The 6,000-nt window shown below is 43.4% G+C and overlaps 1 protein-coding gene across 5 annotated transcripts in view; it reads left to right on the top strand.

The window, feature by feature from the left end:
* The first annotated feature begins 2,231 nt into the window (after positions 1–2,231).
* AFF4 (ALF transcription elongation factor 4) overlaps positions 2,232–6,000 on the top strand; it is an 89,046-nt gene continuing 85,277 nt past the window's right edge. For all 5 annotated transcript variants that reach the window (XM_070374337.1, XM_070374338.1, XM_070374333.1 and 2 more), the window contains exon 1: positions 2,232–2,598. The gene's annotated coding sequence lies outside the window, so the exon portion shown is untranslated. The remainder of the gene's footprint in view (positions 2,599–6,000) is intronic.

The raw sequence follows: 6,000 nt of genomic DNA, 5'->3' as shown, positions 1-6,000 counted from the left end.
CAGAATTATATGAAGAAAAAATAATGCTGATGAATTTAGGACTAATAAATTCATTAGTCCTAATAAATTTAGGACCAGCTTTTAGGACTAATAAAAACATTTTCATATGCACATTCTTTATAGTTTATCAAAAAGCTCCTAAAATCCTTGAATTTTATTTTAAAAAATCTTTAAAATGCTTCCTTCAAAATTAGTAGAAAGTGAAAGGAAAAAAACCCCAGCTTTCCATGACGGCCTTAGGTGGAAAGAAAACAGATAAGAAGCAGGAAGTTATAAAGTGTTTTCCAAATGATGAACCCAAAGTAGTTTCTCTGGATAGTTACCATATTGGTGTAACTATGTATTGTATGAGACACTTTGAAAATCCTGTCTAGTCTGAAGCTGGATTTAGAAAAGGCAGAGGAACCAGAGATCAAATTGCCAACATCCATTGAATCATAGAAAAAGCAGGAGTGTTCCAGAAAAACATCTACTTTTACTTTATTGACTACGCCAAAGCCTTTGACTGTGTGGATAACAACAAACTGGAAAATTCTTAAAGAGACAGAATACCAGACAACCTTACCTACCTCCTGAGAAATCTGTATAGAGGTCAAGAAGCTACAGTTAGAACTGGACATGGAACAACAGACTGGTTCCAAATCGGGAAAGGAGTTTGTCAAGGCTGTATATTGTCACCCTGCTTATTTAATTTATATGCAGAGTACATCATGAGAAACACTGGGCTGGATGAAGCACAAGCTGGAATCAAGACTGCTGGGAGAAATATCAATAACCTCAGATATGCAGATGACACCACCCTTATGGCACAAAGCAAAGAACTAAAGAGACTCTTGATGAAAGCCACTGCTCTTTCAGAGGAGAGTGAAAACGTTGGCTTAAAACTCAACATTCAGAAAACTAAGGTCATGGCATCCGGTCCCATCACTTCATGGGAAATGGATGGGGAAACAATGGAAACAGTGAGAGACTTTTTTGGAGGGGGCTCCAAAATCACCACAAGATGGTGACTGCAGTCATGAAATTAAAAGACACTTGCTCCTTGGAAGACAAGCTATGACCAACCCAGACAGCATATTAAAAAACAGAGACATTACTTTACCAACAAACGTCTGTCTAGTCAAAGCTATGGTTTTTCCAGTAGTCATGTATGGATGTGAGAGTTGGACTATAAAGAAAGCTGAGCTAGGAAGAATTGATGATTTTGAACTGTGGTGTTGGAGAAGACTCTTGAGAATCCCTTGGACTGCAAGGAGATCCAAGCAGTCAATCGTAAAGGAAATCAGTCCTGAATACTCATTGGAAGGACTGATGTTGAAGCTGAATCTCCAATACTTTGGCCACTTGATTGGAAAAGCTGACTCAATGGAAAAGACCCTGATGCTGGGAAAGACTGAAGGCGGGAGGAGAAGGGGAGGACAGAGGATGAGATGGTTGGCTGGCATCACCGAGGCGATGGACATGAGTTTGAGTAGTCTCTGGGTGTTGGTGATGGACAGGGAAGCCTGGCGTGCTGCAGTCCGTGGGGTTGCAAGGAGTTGGACACGACTAAGTGACTAAACTGAACTGAGTCTGTAACTATGACTTTACTCTCCATAAAATTATAGCTTGCCCTGACTGGCACGGATGTTAACAACTGAAGGAAAGTGTTTGGAACGTCCTGAAGAAAAGTACTAATGGTAGAAGCTGTTGAGATGACGAAGAAAAAAGGGCTGGCTTGGCTTCGTGGAAGTTCATGCGAGGTTCTAGGCGGCCTCCTGCACAGAAACTCCCGGCAAACTTCCCTTTTCGGCCGGAGCTGTGGAGGGTCTCGTAACCCCGGGCTTAGACGTCAGCACCTGACAGAGGGTCTGGGGGCTTCAGCCACACCCTTAGGCTGACAGACTTCTCTCCTGAGCCCCAGAACCGGTAGATCCGGCTCGGCCCGGCCCCGCCCTTCCGAACTTCACTAGCGGCTACGCGCCGGGGTGTGCAGGCCGGGCAATGCCCAGCCCGCCCTGTCAGACGCTGCCGCCGGGCTCGGGACGCTGGCCTAGGCCACCTGAGCCAGTACCCGGCTTGCCCCGGGTCTTCGGATCCGGCGGCCGTGCACGTCACCACCGTCAGCGTCACCCCCCAACGCAGCAGGCCCGTAGCCCTCCGTTTTTGTGGCGGGGAGGGGCGCGGCGACGCCACGTGACGCTCTGGTCCCCGCCCGGCCCTGGTCACATGGGTGGCGCGGCCGCTGCGTCAGTCACAGTCCTGGCTGCGGTAGTCGAGCCGCCGTCGCCAGCGGACGGGGCGGGGGAGCCCGGAGCCAGGTCCTCGTCAGCCCGCCCCTGTCGCCTCAGCCGGCCGTCGGGGGTTAGGCCCGACAGTCATGGAGCGGGGCGGGACCTCCGCCTGTGGTGTTTGAAGTACGTCGCCGCCTGCGCTTTTTGAGACCTCTCGAACCCCGCCGCCGCCGCCGCCGCCGCCGCCGCCCGGAGCTCCTCGCCCTTGGCAGCCTGTCGCCGCCCCCCCGGCGGGCTCGAATGCGCGTCCCTTGAAGGTGCAGGCTCGCCGCCGCCTCTGCCGCAACCGGGAAATGGTTCGGGCCTAGCGGAGCCGGGACTGGAGGTGAGAACAGCCGACTGACTGACTGAGGGCCGGGCCGGCCGCGGGGAGACAGTGGGGGGAGGGGAGAACAGGGTTCTCCTGGGGGCTCGGAGAGACCTTCCAGGTTAGGGCTGCTCGATTCGGCTTCTTCCCTCATCTTCGCCTTCCACCCCCGATCCTCAAAAAAAAAAAAAAAAAAGAAAAGAAAGAAAGAAAGAAAATTTAAAAAGCTAACCCAATCCTAACAAAAATTCCCAGAAATCCATCTTCACCGTTTCTCCTTTCGTCCCTTAATCCGTTCCTTCCCTCAGAAATTCATCATCGACTGATCTGTTACTTTTTAATACCTTCCTCAATTTCAAGTCATTTCTAGTTAAAAGAGAGAATAGGCCTAGGTTCTGGCTATCATTACCCAACTAGTTCTCGCTTTCCTTCTCGCGATCCTGCGCACGTCCTCCTCCTCCTCCTCCCCGCCCCGCCCCGCAAAAAAAAAAAAAAAAAAAAAGGAAAAAAAATTTCCGCCTTCGACTGGCGAAGGGGATTGACTAAAAATGGGAATATGGGGGTGTAATACTTGAATACCCCCCATAACTTCTGAATCGCCCTGCTAGCTAGTTACCCCGATAGCTTGTATTTGGGTGTTGATGTGTAGGCCTTCCCTCCAGCTGCCTGTGCCCGGGGTTAATCTCGTAATTGACGTCAGTGCTTTGTTCCTTCCACTTTGCTGTTCCTTCCACTCTTTGAGGATGGATCATGGGATATAGGAGTTTGAGGAGTATCCTTATTGTCTTTTCTTTCACAAACGATATCATTTATAGGAAGTTGAAGGTACAGATGTGAAATGCTTGCGTATAGAGTTCAGCCTAAGACGAAGAGTTCGATTTAGGGTTCTCAGACACTTGCAATTCAGAATTGTGCGATTTCTTTTCTGCTGACCTGTTGGAGATTTTAAACTAAGGCCGGTCCCTTTTCCAGTTACCAGTACTTTTCCTGACGGAATTTAGGCTATAGTTGTTTGTGAATAGGAGGTTTGTAAATGTGACGTTTAAAATGTGGCTTGTGTTTGAGGGCTCCGATGTTAAAAGCACAGAGCTTTGTTTCCGTATTGATTCTGCAAAGCTTTGTAAAGTGCTCCTTTTATTTAACTGTCCTTTAACTTACTAAAATTGAAATATTTATGAGAACTTTCTTGATTTTGTGTTTAATAAAGAGCCTCTGTGGCCAGTGAATCTTGCCTAGAATCGTCTTTGGTCTTATGTTCCTGAAGAAGTGTTGGCAAGTGGCCATCTGGTTTTTAACAAAGCTGGCTTCTTTAAATTGCTCAGATTTATTTTACTTTTTCATCACTGCCTCTTTCAGTCTCCAAACACAAACAAAGCTTAAGTTATTTTAAATTCTCTTTTAGCCTTAACTTACCTGAAGCAATTAAAAAATTGTGTGTGTGTGTGTGTGTGTGTGTTTAACACCAGCAGTTTCATTCAGTTTATGGTGGCTTGCAGGCTCACGACTTTGGTTTTTGTTAGCTCTACAGGAACAGTAGACAGATTTTGCTTTAAATAAAATTCTGTGTCAGGTGTGGGAACAAGATAGGATGTTTGTGAATGACCAAACCTTTACTGTTTGATTAAAGAAAGAGCTTAGCTGTATTCATTGGAAAATAGTCTACCATTTTAAGGTGTAAATGTGATTCTACAGTGCTCTGAAGCTGTGTAATTAAGAATTCTTAAAGACAGCATCTTTTCATTTAGATTCAGTTTCTGCTTGTCAGATGATGTACATTCCCTTCTCTGTGCACTTAAGATGTTGTAACTCTTCGTGACAGTTGATGCATTCTGCTTTTTATTGTGATTTTTTTATAGGTCTGTTGTGTCTTTAGAGCAAGGACTATATATCTTTGTGTCCTCCCCAATATTTTATACAGTTATTAGGTTGAATTTGAATGGGATATCCAACCCAAGATTTCACAAAAGGGTACTCCTAAAAAAATCATATGAGCAAGTGACCAGTATTTGAAGGGGAAAAAGTAACTATCAGCTACAGAAGATGACAGAAGACGAAGACTTCTAAAATTATGTATCTTTTGTTTTTAAGGGTTAAGGTAAATGTCATATTTTTATATGTACCTGAGAGAAACAAAGAAAACAGGTGTTTCTTTTGTGACCATCTACTGGTTTAGAATGGAGTCTGGAATGTATGAGGCCTTCTCTTTAAATTTTTTTTCATAAAAATCAGAGGTATTCCTAAAGTATCAAATGAAGGTACACCTGGACAGTGACCCAGAAGTGAAGTGTGTATTATAAAAATAGATGACTTAGATTTTATTTTATTTTATTAGTTTTTTAAATTTATTTTTTTATTGAAGTATGTTGTGTTAATTTCTACTGTATAGCAGTGCCTCAATTATACACATATATACATTATCTTTTTATATTCTTTTCCATTATGGTTTACCCCAGGATATTGAATCTAGTTCTTTGTGCTGTACAGTACGACCTTTGTGCTCTACAGTAGGATAAACATACAGAATGTTTATCCATTCTGTATGTAACAGTTTGCATCTACTAACCCTAAACTCCCAGTCCATGCCCCAGCCTAGTTGCCCTCTCCCCAACCACAAGTCTGTTCTCTATGTCTGTGAGTCTGTTTCTGTTTTGTAGATAGGTTCATCTGTGCCATAGTTTAGATTCCACATAAGTGGTATCTTATGTTATTTGCCTTTCTCTTTCTGACTTCACCTGGAATGATAATCTCTAGTTGTTTCCATGTTGCTGCAAATGGCATTATTTTGTTCTTTTTTTATGACCGAGTAGTATTCCATTGTATATATATGGACCACATATTCTTTATCCATTCATCTGTCAATGAACATTTAGGTTGTTTCCATGTCTTGGCTATTGTGAATAGTGAGCAATAAACATAAGATGCATGTATCATTTTGAATTATAGTTTTTGGCCAAGAGTGTGGTGGTTGGATCATATGGTAGATTTTATTTTTTGTTTAAGCTGTATTCTACAGATATCTTACTATAAAAACTTTTATGTATAATATAAAGGTTTTTCAACTTTTTAACCCCCCAGTCTTCATTATGCTTTTCCCACTTCCTTTTTTATTTCCTCTAAGTTGAAACAATTATATTTGATCCCTGGGATGGTGTTTGCCAGTCTCAGTTATTGTGGAATAAGGTATAGTCAGTGACTAAAAACCGCTTAAAGCTAACTTGACTTGTTACCTTGCTACCTTTCTCTTTGGTTTAAGAAAAGCACTCCTACACTTGTGGTTAACTCCTCACGCCCAGAAATTGACTCTATAAATAGATTGTTCTAGATAAAGCCAGTATGGTTTGGCCACCCAGATACTGTCGTGATCTGTCCTGGAACTGGGCTTCTATTCGGCTTCTTTGACTTTTTCTTTTTGTCATCATT

This window comes from Bos mutus, chromosome 7 (genome assembly GCF_027580195.1).
Source record: "Bos mutus isolate GX-2022 chromosome 7, NWIPB_WYAK_1.1, whole genome shotgun sequence".
NCBI classification, from domain to species: Eukaryota; Metazoa; Chordata; class Mammalia; order Artiodactyla; family Bovidae; genus Bos; species Bos mutus.
Note: the sequence above shows the minus strand (reverse complement) of the source record. Positions and strands in the feature narration are given on the sequence as shown.